The sequence below is a fragment of the Carcharhinus amblyrhynchos genome, unplaced genomic scaffold, assembly GCF_965287045.1.
Source record: "Carcharhinus amblyrhynchos unplaced genomic scaffold, sCarAmb.v2.hapA scaffold_38, whole genome shotgun sequence".
In the NCBI taxonomy this organism is placed as follows: domain Eukaryota; kingdom Metazoa; phylum Chordata; class Chondrichthyes; order Carcharhiniformes; family Carcharhinidae; genus Carcharhinus; species Carcharhinus amblyrhynchos.
In genome coordinates, this window is record NW_027649779.1 from 5,965,303 (window position 1) to 5,980,806 (window position 15,504).

At 43.0% G+C, this 15,504-nt stretch overlaps 1 protein-coding gene and 4 non-coding genes across 5 annotated transcripts in view; 4 read left to right on the forward strand and 1 right to left on the reverse strand.

The window, feature by feature from the left end:
* The window catches only part of LOC145362417 (uncharacterized), a 1,142,232-nt gene that overhangs the window by 1,054,951 nt on the left and 71,777 nt on the right, over positions 1 to 15,504 (forward strand). The gene's annotated exons all lie outside the window — the stretch shown is intronic.
* On the forward strand, positions 8,603 to 8,675 carry trnak-cuu (transfer RNA lysine (anticodon CUU)). The gene has a single exon. It is a non-coding gene; the product is annotated as a tRNA-Lys (tRNA).
* On the forward strand, positions 11,950 to 12,022 carry trnak-cuu (transfer RNA lysine (anticodon CUU)). The gene has a single exon. It is a non-coding gene; the product is annotated as a tRNA-Lys (tRNA).
* Positions 13,006 to 13,077, forward strand: trnae-cuc (transfer RNA glutamic acid (anticodon CUC)). Its single transcript has one exon. It is a non-coding gene; the product is annotated as a tRNA-Glu (tRNA).
* Positions 15,334 to 15,407, reverse strand: trnan-guu (transfer RNA asparagine (anticodon GUU)). The gene has a single exon. It is a non-coding gene; the product is annotated as a tRNA-Asn (tRNA).

The following is a 15,504-nucleotide window of genomic DNA, read 5'->3' on the forward strand; positions in this document are numbered from 1 at the left end:
TCTCTCATATGCGTTATTTTTTGTGACGATTCTCTATGTCCAAATTGCAAAGGTCCCTTATTTCTCAGATCCTGATACTAGTGAATGGTCATTTATCTTGGAGGAAAGCGGATATGTGCTTCAGTTTCTGAGTTCTTGCGTCAACCCGTTTATTTATGCAGGGACTCAGAGGAATTTCAGGACTGAGTTAAAGAATGGAGTGAATTATCTGCTGAGATTATTTGTTAATGTGTTTAAGATTTGAAAATATGAGATAGAAAACGAAAGTTTCATTTAACTCCAACAATTCCTGCATTTCTCAATGCCACACAAGGTCATCCTTCAAATATGTTCCTGTTTATGTACACCTAAACTAATGTGTGAATAAAGAAATGTATAAGGAAAACAGAACCAACGTAAAAAAAAAATCGGTGTTGAAATGTTGAGAATCCATGGGTTTCCCATGTCCCCAACTCAGTGGTGGACCAGTGATGAAGGTTCGACCCGCTTACCTCCACGGTTCCTGTTTGATTCACAGTCAGTTAATATGGATCAATTCATTGTGCACCACACAGAGAACAGGTGAATAGTTTTGCCCCAGTGTGAGGTGGCATAACATAAAGGTTCATGGTGGGAGATATAGGTGTAATGTCCGAGGTAGATTCTTCACTCAGAGAGTGGTTGGGGTGTGGAATACACTGTCTGCTGCGATAGTGGAGTCGGACACTTTATGAACTTTCAAGCGGTTATTTGATAGGCACATGGAGCACTCAGGAATGATAGGGAGTGGGATAGCATGATTTTGGGTTTGGACAATACTCGACACAACATTGAGGGCGAAAGGGCCTGTACTGTTCTGTAATGTTCTGTTTTCCTATGTGAGCTCGCTGGTGTTTCAGTATATAGGATGAATCAGTGAATCCTTACAGTGATCACAGAAGGGTATGGATGACACTTCGTCAGAGCTGAAGACAAAGACATTTGGACGAGATTTATACTGTAACGGTGAGGGATACATGTGTGTGGTGGGTGACAAAGATGTCACATATAAATACAAAAATAGGCGGAATTTAAATGGTAGTGAGCATGGCTAAGAAAGGTGTTGTTGGTTGTCCATTAAGAGATCAGAATGTGTAAATGGCAGGATAAATGAAGTGTAAGAGAAGGCCCGAGTGGGGTGGAGGGAGAGGGGGGAAACAAGATAGAAAGTGAGATTATAAATAAACAAGGTAAAATGGAAATTATGAAGATATATAATAGTAAAAAAAAGAATAAATATGATATATGAAATGAAACAAAATAACAGGAAATGGGGTGAAGATGGAGGAGAAGAGATGTTCTGAAGTTGTTGAGCTCATTGTTCAGCCCGGAATGCAGTAAGTACCAAATCAGGAGATCAGGTGATGTTCCTCCAGTTTGCATTGGAGTACCTCCTGATAAAGAACAAAGAACATCCCAGCACGGGAAACAGGCCCTTCGGCCCAACGAGCCCGCGCCGCCACATCACCCTACACCTACCCTGCCCTGTGTGTATGTGAGTGGAACCCCTAATGTAGCCAGATTCAGGGGAGAGTAGTGTCAATTTGGTACACCAAATCAGCCTAAGAACACATCTTTGGGGTGTGGGAGGAAACCGGAGCACCCGGAGGAAACCTACACAACCACAGGGAGAATGCGCAAACTCCCACAGGCACAGGCCCAAAACCATGCATCTGCACAGCTAGCAGTGCTAGTCACTGAGCTGTTGTGGTGTCCGTCTGCTGGTCCAGGATTAAGCACACACAGCGACACGAAGTACTAGGCCACTCCCGGATCCTCCAAGAGCAGCCCACGCACGACCCACCGTGTGCATGCCCCTCGTTTGACAACGAGGTGGACCTCCACCTGCGGAATAAAAAGGCAAAAACGTTAACATGTAATTCTACATTTCCGGTGTCGTCCCGAGGCTTTGACCCTATTTAATACCCTCTACTATAACCCTCCATCCTTGTTTCGCTCATGTGTCTATCTAAGTAAACCTTAAACAAGTGCAACGTGCCTGCCTCCACCACCCTACTCTTCAATGCGTTCCATACCCCCACGACCCTCTGCGTGAAGAATCTTCCTCTCATATCCAAATTATACTTCTCCCCCCTCACCCTTAGATCGTGACCTCTCGTAATTGTCCCCAATCTAGGGAACAGCCTACCACTATTGACTCTATCTATTCCCTTCAGTGTTTTATATACCTCTATCATGTCCCCTCTTAATCTCCGTCTTTCCAAGGAGAAGAGCCCCAGTTTCTCCAACCTTTCCTCGTAACTCAGTCCTTCCATGCCACGCAACATCCTGGTAAACCTCCTCTGCACTCTCCCCAGAGTCTCCACGTCCTTCCGGTAGTAAGGTGACCAGAACTGGACGCAGTACTCCAAATGCGGTCTAACCAACGCTCTGTACAACTGAAGCATTAGACGGCAGCTCTTATACTCTATACCCCTTCCTATAAAGGCTAGCATTCCATAAGTTTTCCTCGCAACCTTCTCTACTTGTGTCGCCACCTTCATAGACTTGTGAACCTGCACTCCCAGGTCCCTCTGTATTTCTATACTCCTAATCGGTCTACCTTTTATCACGTAGCTCCTCTCTGCATTATTCCTTCCAAAATGCATCACCTCGCATTTGTCAGGATTAAATTCCATCTGCCACCTATCTGCCCAATATACCAACCTATCTATATGCTGCTGTGTCACCTGACATTCCTCCTCGGTATCCGCCAATCCTGCCATCTTGGTGTCATCCGCAAACTTGCTGATCACACCACGTACGCTCTCTTCCAAGTTGTTTATATATACTACAAAGAGGAGAGGTCCCAGTACTGAGCCCTGCGGCACACCACTGGTGACTGGCCTCCAGCCCGAAAAGGTCCCCTCGACAACTACTCTCTGCCTCCTATTGCCCAGCCAGTTTTCAATCCACCTAGCTACCTGTCCTTGTATCCCATGTGCCCTAACCTTTTCTACCAGCCTACCGTGAGGGACTTTGTCAAACGCCTTACTGAAATCCATATAGATGACATCAACGGCTCGCCCATCGTCAACCGTTTTTGTCACCTCCTCAAAGAATTCTACCAGATTCGTAAGGCAAGAACTCCCCTGAACAAAGCCATGTTGCGTATCCCTAATCAGATCGCAACGCTCCAAATGCTCATACATCCTACCCCTAAGAATTTTTTCCAATAATTTTCCTACCACCGATGTCAAACTCACTGGTCTATAATTACCAGGGTTATTCCGACTACCTTTTTTAAACAGCGGTACAACATTAGCTACCCTCCAGTCTTCTGGGACCTCACCAGTGTCCAAAGAAGAGACAAAGATTTGCGTCAGAGGCCCAGCAATTTCATCTTTCACCTCCCTAAGCAGCCTGGGATAAATACCATCAGGCCCCGGAGCTTTATCCGTTTTTATGCTACCTAAAAGCCTTAGCACTTCCTCCCTCGTAATGGATATTTCCTGCCACTGATCTACAGCTCCCTCCAAGACACTACACGACACCAATCCCCTCTCCTTCGTGAATACCGACGCAAAGTATTCATTCAGGATCTCCCCCATTCCCTCCGACTCGATACATAACTCCCCTCCTTTGTCCCTAAGAGGACAAATTTTCCCTCTAACCAGTCTCTTGCTCCTAATATAGGAGTAAAATGCTTTTGGATTTTCCTTAATCCTATCAGCCAAAGCCATTTCATGCTCTCTCTTCGCCCTTCTAACTCCCCTTTTTTTTTAGCTCCCTCCTACTCTCTCTATATTCCTCCAGCGCACTCTCCGTTCCCAGTTGCTTTGACCTAAAATACGCCTCCCTCTTCTTCCTGACCAAGTCTTCGATACCTCCTGTAATCCATGGCTCTCTAATGCTACCTTTCCCATCCTTCCGCTTAACCGGAACATGCCTTTCCTGCAACATTTTCAGTTTGCCCTTAAAAGCCTCCCACTTGCCAACCGTGGACTTGCCAGCTCACAGTCCCTCCCAATCAGTGTCCTTCAGCTCCCTCCTAATCCGGCTGTAGCTCGCCTTCCCCCAGTTCAGCACCCTCCCGTTCGGACGGCACTCATCCCTTTCCATTTTTATGCTAAAGTAGACGGACTTGTGGTCACTGTTAGCCACATGTTCGCCTACCTCTACCTCAACCACCTGCCCCGGCTCATTACCCAACACTAAATCCAGTATAGCCCCCTCCCTAGTCGGGCTAGTTACGTACTGCTCTAGGGACCCTTCCGACACACAATTTATAAACTCCTCTCCCTCCGTACCCCCAGCTCTAGGCCCCTTCCAATCCACTCCAGAAAGATTAAAGTCACCCACTACAACCACCTTATTCTTTCTGCATCTATCTGCACCTGCAAATACCTTCCTCCACTGACCTCGGGCTGTTGGGTGGCCTATAGTATACCCCTAGCATCGTAATCTCTCCCTTTTTATTCCTCAACTCCACCCACAGCGACTCAATCCCTAACTCCTTCATATTTCCTCCCTCTGCACTGCTGTGATGTTCTCCTTTACTAACAGTGCCACCCCTCCACCTCTCCTCAACCCTCCTCTGTCACACCTGAAACACTGATACCCTGGAACATTCAGCTGCCAGTCCTGACCTTCTCGTAACCACGTCTCCATTACTGCCACCACATCTAACTTCCTCACAAACATCAAGGCCCTAAGCTCATCCGTTTTTCCTGTCACACTCCTCGCATTGAAACAGACACAGTCCAACCCACCAGTGTCCCTCGGAACCTCCTTCTCCCTGATAATTTTCCTTTCACCCAACTCACTCCCGGCCCCAATGTCTAATGAGCTATCAGTCACATCCCCACCCCCCCTCCCTATTAGTTTAAACCATTCCTAAACACCCCAGCTAACCTCCCTGCTAAGACACTTGTCCCTCTCCCATTCAAATTCTACCCATCACTCCTACACAGTTGCCCTTCTCTCATAAATACCTCCCAGTGGTCTACAAAAGTAAAGCCCTCTACCCTGTACCAATCCCTCAACCATGCATTCAGCTGCATGATCTCGTTATTCCTAGCCCTTCTGGTACTAGGCAGCAACCCAGAGAATGCCACCTATGATTCACAATCAATTCCAAATCAGCTGATTCAACATTTTCAACTGCACAGCCTTCAGCACAATCAAAGCAGAGTCATCCAGACCAGAAATATTTGCTCCAAACCTACTGGCACCATTCTCCCCCATATACAAATCTGAAGAAGGCAGCAAATTGGAGATTTTATGAACTGATGAATGTGGCGTCCGGCTACATCATTGCGGGGCTTTTCTGCTGTGAACGTTGTCTCGAGCAGAATAGGTGAACTCATTCTATTCTGGGGTGGATTTAATAAAAATGTTTCAGCTGTTCCCGAGGATCCTGAGAGATTGCTTCTCTTGTGCTCAGTCTAAAATACGAGTAAATCGTGTTTCTCTTCCTTACAGTGAATGTATTGACGATTCTTATCCTGTCGCGAGGGAAGTGTGGTCTTTCCAAAAGTGTGATACGTTACCTCATTTCCATGTCAGCAGCGGATCTACTGGTCATTATTATCGATCTCATATTGAGGCAAATTCCCATTAAGTTTGAATTTGTAATCATTTACCACATTAAAATATGTAATATCCATGCTGTGCTGCTTTATGCAGTCACTGATTGCTCTGTCTGGTTCACTGTCACATTCACCTTTGATCGATTTGTGGCTATTACTTGTCAGAAGCTGAAAATAAAATACTGCACTGAGAAAACTGCAACAGTGGTTCTCGGAACTGTGAGTGTGCTATTCAGTGTAAAGAACATTTTCTGGTATTTCATGTATGGTGATAGATATGCGATGTGGAATACTCCCCATTTTTGTTATGTAGGCTTTGATGCCCTCTATTCTGCAGCATGGGGAGCAGTTGAAAATCTGCATTATATTTTAACACCGTTCATTCCTTTTTTGTTGATTCTGTTGCTGAATGTTTTCACCATTACACACATTCTAGGGTCGACCAAATTCCGCAGGAGACTTCAGAGCCACAAGCGTATGGACACTTCAAAGGACCCAGAGACAGTGAAGAGAAGAAAATCCATTATCTTACTTTTTGCTCTATCAGGAAATTTTATCCTACTATGGTCAGTGTTACTTATCTACTCCTTTTGTCAACGATTATATAATGTAAACTTAATTCATTTCTATATTCCTGCATTTGTGCAGGAATTAGGATTTATGCTCCAACTTCTGAGTTGCTGCACCAATACATACATTTACGCAGTGACCCAGACACAATTTAGAGAGGATCTGAAGAATGTGATCAGATCTCCATTTACTGCAATTGTAAAATTTCTTACAGAATAAACATATTTTTCGTTAGAACACTGTGTTTACCTTGTGTTCTGCACAAAACAATATCTCAGTGAAACATACACAGTGTAGACATATTTTGTATCACCATTTCTGATTAAAACGTGCATTGAAATTGTAAAAACAAATTTAAAAAATGAATTGAGTCCAGAAAAAATCCGGATTCAAATCAGCTTATACTAATGAACCAGCCTGGACATCATGTTGACCGCCAGTTTTGTACCATTCTGTTAACTTGAGCGGATGTTTGCATTTCACTTCAGCTGCAACACAACTCCCTCAATGAAATGAATCTCAAAACTCTCTTCACAATTCCACCCCACCTCACCACATCCCCACCCTCCCATTCAGCTCGACACTCAGCCCAAACAGTCCCGCCCCCTTTGCACTTTGCACAGTATTCATTATTGGATTTAGCAATGGCGAATTGAACAGATTGGAGGAGAGATTCATGGATGAATGGATTATTTGGCAAAGGTGGTTGCAAATCTTCCCCACAGAACAGAATATAAGCAAGGTTGATCTTTGTTTGTGAAGGGTCTGAAAAGTAAATAATTGTTGAAAAATTCGGGCAAAAATAGATTCATCTTCAGTTATGAATTTTTTTTTAATGAATTCTGAACAAGTATTTCAAATAATAAAATAGAATGTAATGGAATGATTAGCCGAAAACAGACATCTTTATTAGCAGGAATAACAAAGTAAGTATTCTATTCATAACCATTCCACGCCGTAAGTTACTGGAAAATATGTAAACGACTTTTTATTCACTTTTTCCTACCCTTAAAAAAAAACTCTGAAAACCTTTTTCACTGCAAACATGATTATAGTGATCCAGTTTCACCATCTGCTGGCGACTCGCAGCGCTGGTCTCATGTGTCTGCATTCAGTAGCTGGATGTCTGCACTTGGCAACCAGTTGCTCAAGTGTGGATATTGGACAAAATTGTCGGGATTGAAGTTTTCCAACAGGAGCTCGGCTGGTCAGTTTGCCATTTTATCAGCAGTCACTGCACAGGAATTCTATTTCTCTTCCCCGTGGGAGATAGTGACTAGAGATTGGAGATGTATATTTAACACGTGTATTTGTACATTCGGTGGCGTTATGAAACGCAAATCCAATTTTGAGTGGGAGTGGCTGAAATTTCCTGAACTCTGCCATTCACCTGTCACAGATTATCACTTTTAATCTCTCATAATGGACCTAACTCAACGTTGTTTATATTTCCATGAGAATTGTTTCAAAGGATGCGCTGGCCCTCGTAACTAGGTGATCTGCTTGAAACTTATAACGTTCTGAAGGTCCGTCGAAGTTGGGGCGTTAAGAGAGATACAAGCCCTCTCTTCTGTTTGTCCTCCTCTCACTTTTTCGAACAGTGAACTTTCTTAAAATCTGGATTATTACTGCCTCGTTTCAGTTATGATACAAGCCCACTCCTTTTCCCTACAGTTTATGTTAGCTAAACATTGCGTGGAGGCTCTAGATAGAATTGAACTCACGACCACTGGTTTATAAGACCAGTACTCTGAGCACTGAGCGACGGAGCCAAATGATGCTAGGTTGTTGCGGTATTTGTAACATTATCAGTGGATTGAGGAGCAGGATGGGGTTTGAGGTGGGGGATTTTTGATGAATGGAGAAATGTCTGAGGTGGAGAACAGGAAATTAAAAGACGCAACTTGAAAGTGACATGATTTGACATGTGTGCTGTGTGTGTATCTGACATGTATGTTGTGTATCTGACATTATGTTCTTCAGAGTTTATCGTTAGTGTTACATCTCTGACTTCTCCCGCTCCGCTGCCAGTTCATCCAGCCGGAAGATTTAGATGTTGTTCCCTTCACAGACGCTGTGGGGCGATTGATTTCTGTGTTTCTCCTGAGAGGAGAGATTCAGTGGGATGAGTCTGTTCGCTCTGGAGTTTAGAATAATCAGAGATGATCTTATTGAAAAATCTGAAATAGGGGAACAGTGTGACATGAAAATCTTGAGAGGGTTTCCCCCCGGCCCCTCCCCCGGCTAAATTATTACGAACAAAGGGAAAATACGCTGAATGATGTAAGAGGATTTTGGAATGCTTGGGAAAGGTGAAGCTAAGAATTGAAAGATGTGATTGATGTTATTGATGACTGAGAGGGATGGATAGAAACTTTGGGGATTCAATGTAAACGTTGAAATCTGAACAAACTGAGACACCAAATAGAAAAGCCATATTCTCTCCACGCATTTTAGGTTACGGAAAGCCCCACAGCGCATGTGCCCGGCTAGCTCAGTCGGTAGGGCCTGAGACTCTTAATCTCAGGGTCGTGGGTTCGAGCCCCATGTTGGGCGTCTTTTTTATTTAAACTTTGACTCAATCCTGGGTGAATTCCAGATCTCCGTTCCCCCAGAAGTGTCAAGGCTGAAACTGACTCTCTCTCTCCTTTCTACGTTGTTCGTCTCACCGTTGTGAATGAAAACTGCCTCCAGATCACTGGAAGGCGGTGAGTTTAGCGCTGAACTCAGCGAGAGGTTTTGTTCTCATCGACCCTAGAATGTGTTTAATGGTGAAAGCATTCAGCAACAGAATCAACAAAAAAGGAATGAACGGTGTTAAAATATAATGCAGATTTTCAACTGCTCCCCATGCTGCAGAATAGAGGGCATCAGATCCTACATAACAAAAATGGGGGGTATTCTGAATCGCATATCTATCACCATACATGAAATACCAGAAAATGTTCTTTACACTGAATAGCACACTCACAGTTCCGAGAACTACTGTTGCAGTTTTCTCAGTGCAGTATTTTATTTTCAGCTTCTGACAAGTAATAGCCACAAATCGATCAAAGGTGAAAGAGGCAGTGAACCAGACAGAGCAATCAGTGACTGCATAAAGCAGCACAGCATGGATATTACATATTTTAATATGGTAAATGATTAAAAATTCAAACTTAATGAGAATTTGCCTCAATATGACATCGATGATAACGACCAGTAGATCCGCTGCTGACATGGAAATGAGGTAACGTATCACACTTTTGGCAAGACCACACTTCCCTCGTGACAGGATAAGAATCGTCAATACATTCACTGTAAGGAAGAGAAACACAATTTACTTGTATTTTAGACTGAGCACAAGAGAAGCAAACTCTCAGGATCCTTGGTAACAGCTGAAACATTTTTATTAAATCCACCCCAGAATAGAATGAGTTCACCTATTCTGCTCGAGACCAAGTTCACAGCAGAACAGCCCCGCAATGATGTAGCAAGAAGCCACATTCACCAGTTCATAAAATCTCCAATTTGCTGCCTTCTTCAGATTTGTATGTGGGGACACAATGGTGCCAATCGGTTTGGAGCAAATATTTCTGGTCTGGATGACTCTGCTTTGATTGTGCTGAAGACTGTGCAGTTGAAGATGTTGAATCAGCTGATTTGGAATTGGCTGTGAAACATAACACTGGAAATCATGTTACATAATGACGACCATAAAGTGGAAAGATTGAAAGTGAATGTCAGGTAGTGTGAGAATATCTGTGTGGCAACGAGAAATGTTTCCAGTGCATTCACAGCAACAAACCATGAAGGTTACACGGAATGATATCAATAACTGGATAACATAGACAAGGACAATGAACACAGAGAAATATGACTTACCAGTGACACCAACTACGGCAAGGACCGGGTAGTAAACCTTTTGGCTATCATAAAATACCCAAATGATACGAAGCTCAAGAGGTATAGTCCAGAACATGGCTCTGAAGTTCAATGATCGCTGGCTGAACTAGAGACCACTCCCAGTTAAACAATATTGCGCACACTGTGAAAATTCCTATTTATAAATCCTCCAATGTCCCCATTGAAACAATTAAACCGTGAGCTGAGGGACATGAATCCCAGTCTCTAAACTAACAAGATGACTTCATCTTTTCTTGTAAATTACATGGTTATTGTCCTTTTTATGCATGCTAAAAAATCCGAATGAAGGCAAACATTTTGGTTCATGCACTTTGGCAAAAAAAAGGAACATTGATTAACAATGTGTTGCTGAACTGAAGAGAGTTGAAACCGTTGTGAATATTGCTGTCACACATTGTCAGCCTATCCGTTTTCCAACAGATCTCTAAAGACAGATAAGTCAACACCGGGAACAAAATAGTGAGGCTGAAATCATTTTGTATGCAAGAACATAAAACAGAATGGTTGTCAATAAATACTTACATATTAAACGTTCTTCAGTTGAAACACATGAACTGTTTGGTGTTTCCATGCATTCGTGGAAGGGATGGGCTGAAGGTTATCACTGGGAAAACTGAAGGGGAATTGCTAAAAGATTTCATTTCTCCAAAGGGGGTTATTAGAAAATAGAATATTTAAAATAAATAAACACGCAAACGTCTATGATATTTCTTAGACATAGAGCCATAGAATTTCTACAGTTCAGAAGAAAGGTTATCTTGGCCCACCGAGTCTGCATCCCACCCAGGTCCTCCCCTCTGCCCTATCCCCGTTAGCCCCACACATTTTCCATGGCTAATCCACATACTCTAAGGGAAAATAACGGGCAATTTTGCATGCCCAATCCAACTAACATGATCTGTTGTAATATAAATGAGGGACGGGTTTTGTGCAGTAATACAGAGACAGAGCCGAATGCACCAGATATCGATACAGCACCTGTATTAATATGAATGCAGACTGGGTCCAGTTCAGTCATTACTGAGAGAGTGTATACAGTATATTACTAACCAGCGTGGTGTTTTCTCATCTAAGTAGAGACATGACATACTCAGTTTTGACAAAGACAAGTTCTTTGTGAAGGATACAATGTGTAGGATAAAGTTGCATTTGGTGAATAAAAAATCCCAAATACAATAAAAAGCAGGTGATTCACGAATAAATGAACATTTTCGCTGGTGGTGTAGTGCTTAGGATTTGGCGCTCTCGCTGCCGCGGCCCGGGTTCGATTCCCGGTCAGGGAGTGTAGATTTATTGCTGTACAACAATCCTGCGTTACTTCCCGGTTTGCAACTGTCAGAATCAATATTAGGGAGATTTCCTTGTTTGTGTCTGAATTGGAAAAGTCACATGTGAAGAACAAAAAAAGAAAATAAGAGAGCGATAGGCTGGAAAGTGCTGATGGTACAAAATGCTGATATGGGTTAAAATCTGGCTGTTAGTGGGGGAAAGTTTATTGTTTCTACTGACACCAATATCTCGCAAATCTGGGTCCAAATCTCTGATTCAATGACAAGAAAACTTTTAATTGAATGAAATAGTAAACTCTCCCACCCCTAGTGAAGTGGAGGCAGTTTTCACTCAGAAACCAGTAACTGTGAGTTTACCAATGTGGGAAGGAGAAAGACTCAGTTTGAGCGGTTACATTGCGGGAGGAATGGAGAGCTGGAGTTCACCCAGAAAAGCAGCAAAGTTTCAAATCAATGGCGCCCAGCGTTGGATGGCCCATTAACGGTGATAATTTAATGTTATTCAGCAGAATCACCACACGATGGTTTATCACTGGTTGATACTAATCCTGTAAATGGAGTGAACTGCAGTAGCATTGAATGCAGTAGAATGGGCAGCGTGGTAGTAGCACAGTGGTTAGCGCCGCAGTGGGTGTGCCCGGCTAGCTCAGTCGGTAGAGCATGAGACTCTTAATCTCAGGGTCGTGGGTTCGAGCCCCACGTTGGGCGTCAATATTTTTAAACTTTGACTTATTCCTGGGTGAATTCCAGACCTTCGTTCCTCCAGAAGTGTCACGGCTAAAACTGTGTCTCTCTCGCTTCTACGTTGTTCATCTCACAGTTGTGAATGAAAACTGCCTGCAGATCACTGGAAGGCGGTGACTTTAGCGCTGAACTCAGCGAGAGGTTTTGTTCTCATTTATTATGAGATTTAAACCCAGATCTGCGAGATTGTGTCAGAGCAAACAACAATCATCTCCATTGTAATTCAATCACGCCAGCCTTCCATCCTATCAAAAGACTATTTGTTCTTCCCTCCTCTCTCTCTATTTTCCTTGACTCTGTACTTGTTTGAAAACCATGAAATCATCAATTTCTTCCAGTTAGGGTCAAAGGTCAGCAACCTGTATCATTCCCTCTCTTTCCCTCCACAGAAGCTGTTGAAACTGATGAATCTTCCAACATTTTCCGTTTTGAGGTGGGATTTGCAGCAACTACAATTCCTTCTTTTGGATCACAGTGGATCACTTTTCTCTGACTGAACCATAACTGTCTCAATAGTTAAAGGGCTGAGGTTTTAAATAAGAAGAGCCCCGAATATGTCACCCTGTCTGACATGAAATGAAACAAAATTAAAATGATTAATTATTTCATAAAACTCTGCTAACACAATATAGATTTCATTGTCAGTATTTGTTGTCCATCCCTATTTCCCACTGAACTAACTATTTTGTTGAGCCATTTCAGAGGGCAGTTTAGACTCAATTACATTGTCTTACATTCTCTCTCCAGAGATGCCGTCATGCCTGGTGAGATTTTCCAGCATTTTAAGTTGTTCTTTTAAGTTTCAGCATCTGCTGTAATTTGCTCTTGGCTGAAGGAGTCATTCCTGTTCTATCAAAACATGAGTTTCTTTTTCCTCGACAAACCTTTCTTGAGAATTTGAAAAACGTTGCAATGTATCGGTCAGATTAAGGCTCTTACTCGTACTTTCCCTGGTGGTCGAGTAGTTAGGATTCGGCGCTCTCACCGCCGCGGCCCGGGTTCGATTCCCGGTCAGGGAATGTAGGTTTTGTTGCTGCCGACCAGCACAAGATTTCGCAGGGTCTGAAATTCCTTCCTGATGGAAAACAGGAGCGATCATTGTGTCAGTTTGAACGACCTGGAGAAACAAAATAAACCCATTGGCCCAATCCCAGTAATTTATATTTACATTCCCCTTGCTGCTTCCTCCTGTCAAAATGAATAATAATACATTCTACTCCACTACATTTCACTGTAGCTCACCACATTCAAAGATCATTCGTAGCCTCTGACTCTTCTATAGCTTCTTGTGGGAAATCTGCTGAACAACATGAGCTTTTCACAGTTCTGCTGTGATATCTGAGATTTGTATCTCATTGATCATCATTACTGTCTCCATTGCTTCATCCCAGGTCACTGTCACTACAGATATAGTCACACAGTCATTCTATCATCTGCAGTAAATGATATTCCCTTCTTTTTCTTTCACATACATTCACCTCCAGAAACTGATTACATGCTGAGTGTAATATTCTGTTTAGCTGACAGTTTATCATCAATCCCGTTCCAGAATGGAGTAGCACCGTGTCAAAGTGGGTGGGAGTTGGTGACTCCACCAGTTCTGAAACCTCACTGAACCCCCGCGTATTTAGCCCCGACCTCTCCCCCTCCATCGCTCCAACTCTTTGATAAATGTCACTATTAAAACTAATGATGGTGAACTGAAGACGTGGAATCGAGATTAATAAATGGTGTTGGTCTGCGGCCGGGGGTGGGGGTGTGGAGTTTGTGGAGGGTGGAGGTGGAGGGGGGGGAGGGAGGCGTTGGGGGCGTGGAGTGAGGGGGGGCGGTGCGGAGGGCATGGGAAATTATGATGGATACTGAGATGATAATGTCCAAGAAATACTAGCCCCAAACTCCCATTGAATTACTTTCAGATTCAGATTGCAGCTCGGAACAGAAAATTGGATTGCCTGCGATTACACTTAATAAAATCCCGTGTCAGCATTCGACAGTGAGATTGGTACAATGAGCTAATAACTCAAATCAGTGCACAGTTAGTCATTTTGAGACTCTCATGCAATTTACAGTGTGTGTTATAGATCAGAGTGAGTTAGAGCTCGAATTGTGCTGAATTAAACATTATAACAAGCAACTACATTTTAAATATACACAGAACGCAATATAGAGGCAAGGTTCGGCTGGATTTCTAAACGGACGAAGGAAAACAAAATGAGCGCCAAGGAAAAGAAAATCCAGCGAAAAGTAGATATGTGTCCAATTATAATGAAATATTATTTGATAATGTCTGGATGAGAGAATAGACAAATCTTTAAATCACTAAAATGCAAGGTTACACGATAATTAGCTTGTAATCGACATGTTCACTAGCCGGAAGGCAAGTATTAAATTCGCTATCCTTGGCCAGATTTCCCTGTGAATGTTACTCACAGAGATATTAACGCCATTGCATAACTAATTGTTCCCTTTCCATGGAAACAGGGAAATAATTATTCCTCAAACCTGCTGCACGAACTTCGTGATTAAAGTGATACAACACCACCATCTGCTGGCGGACCACTGTAACTGCAGGCGCTGGTGCTTGCGAGCCTGCTAACCGGTTACTGAAATATGAATATTGAACGATATTGTCCGAGATTGGAGTTTATAGAAGGCTTTCGGCTGGCGTATTCGCCCTTTTTATAACCAGGCACCGCAGATAAATCGTGTTCTTCATTTCCCATTGGGAGATAATGTCTGGAGATTGAAGTTGGGATTATTTGAAACTTCAAATTGTACATTCGAAGCAGTTTTCAGACGGTAATCAAATTCAGAATCTTAGTGGGTAAACATTGCTGCCCTCTGCAATTCGTTTGTCAGACATTTTCACGGTTTAGTCTTTAAAAAGGCACAACGAATCAGACATTTACAGGGAGGCACACACACACACACACACACACACACACACACACACACACACACACACACACACACACACACACACACACACACACACAGGTATTGGAGCCTACAGAGAAACAGGGGGGCATACACAGATTCAGGGACACATATAGATGTAGGGGCACACTCGATTCAGATACACCAAGATTCAGGCGCAGATATATAGATATCCTCGTAACTCGAAAGATGCAAGGGCACACACAGAATCAGAGGTATATACAATGTCTCAGCTTGTACACTACCAAATTTTCTCTCGTAGTTCCAAACTTTTCAATGAGTTGAAGCAGGCAATTGTTTACCCGTGAATGCTGATAGTGAGAAAAATAGCAAAAAACCGTCCCTGGGTGGTCTCGAACCACCAACCTTTCGGTTAACAGCCGAACGCGCTGACCAATTGCGCCACAGAGACTGAAACAGCAGCAGTTAAATATATTTTAAACTAGTGTGTGAATGACCACAATTCTATTTCTGAAAACCTGTTCCAGAACTGCAGCATGACCGCACTG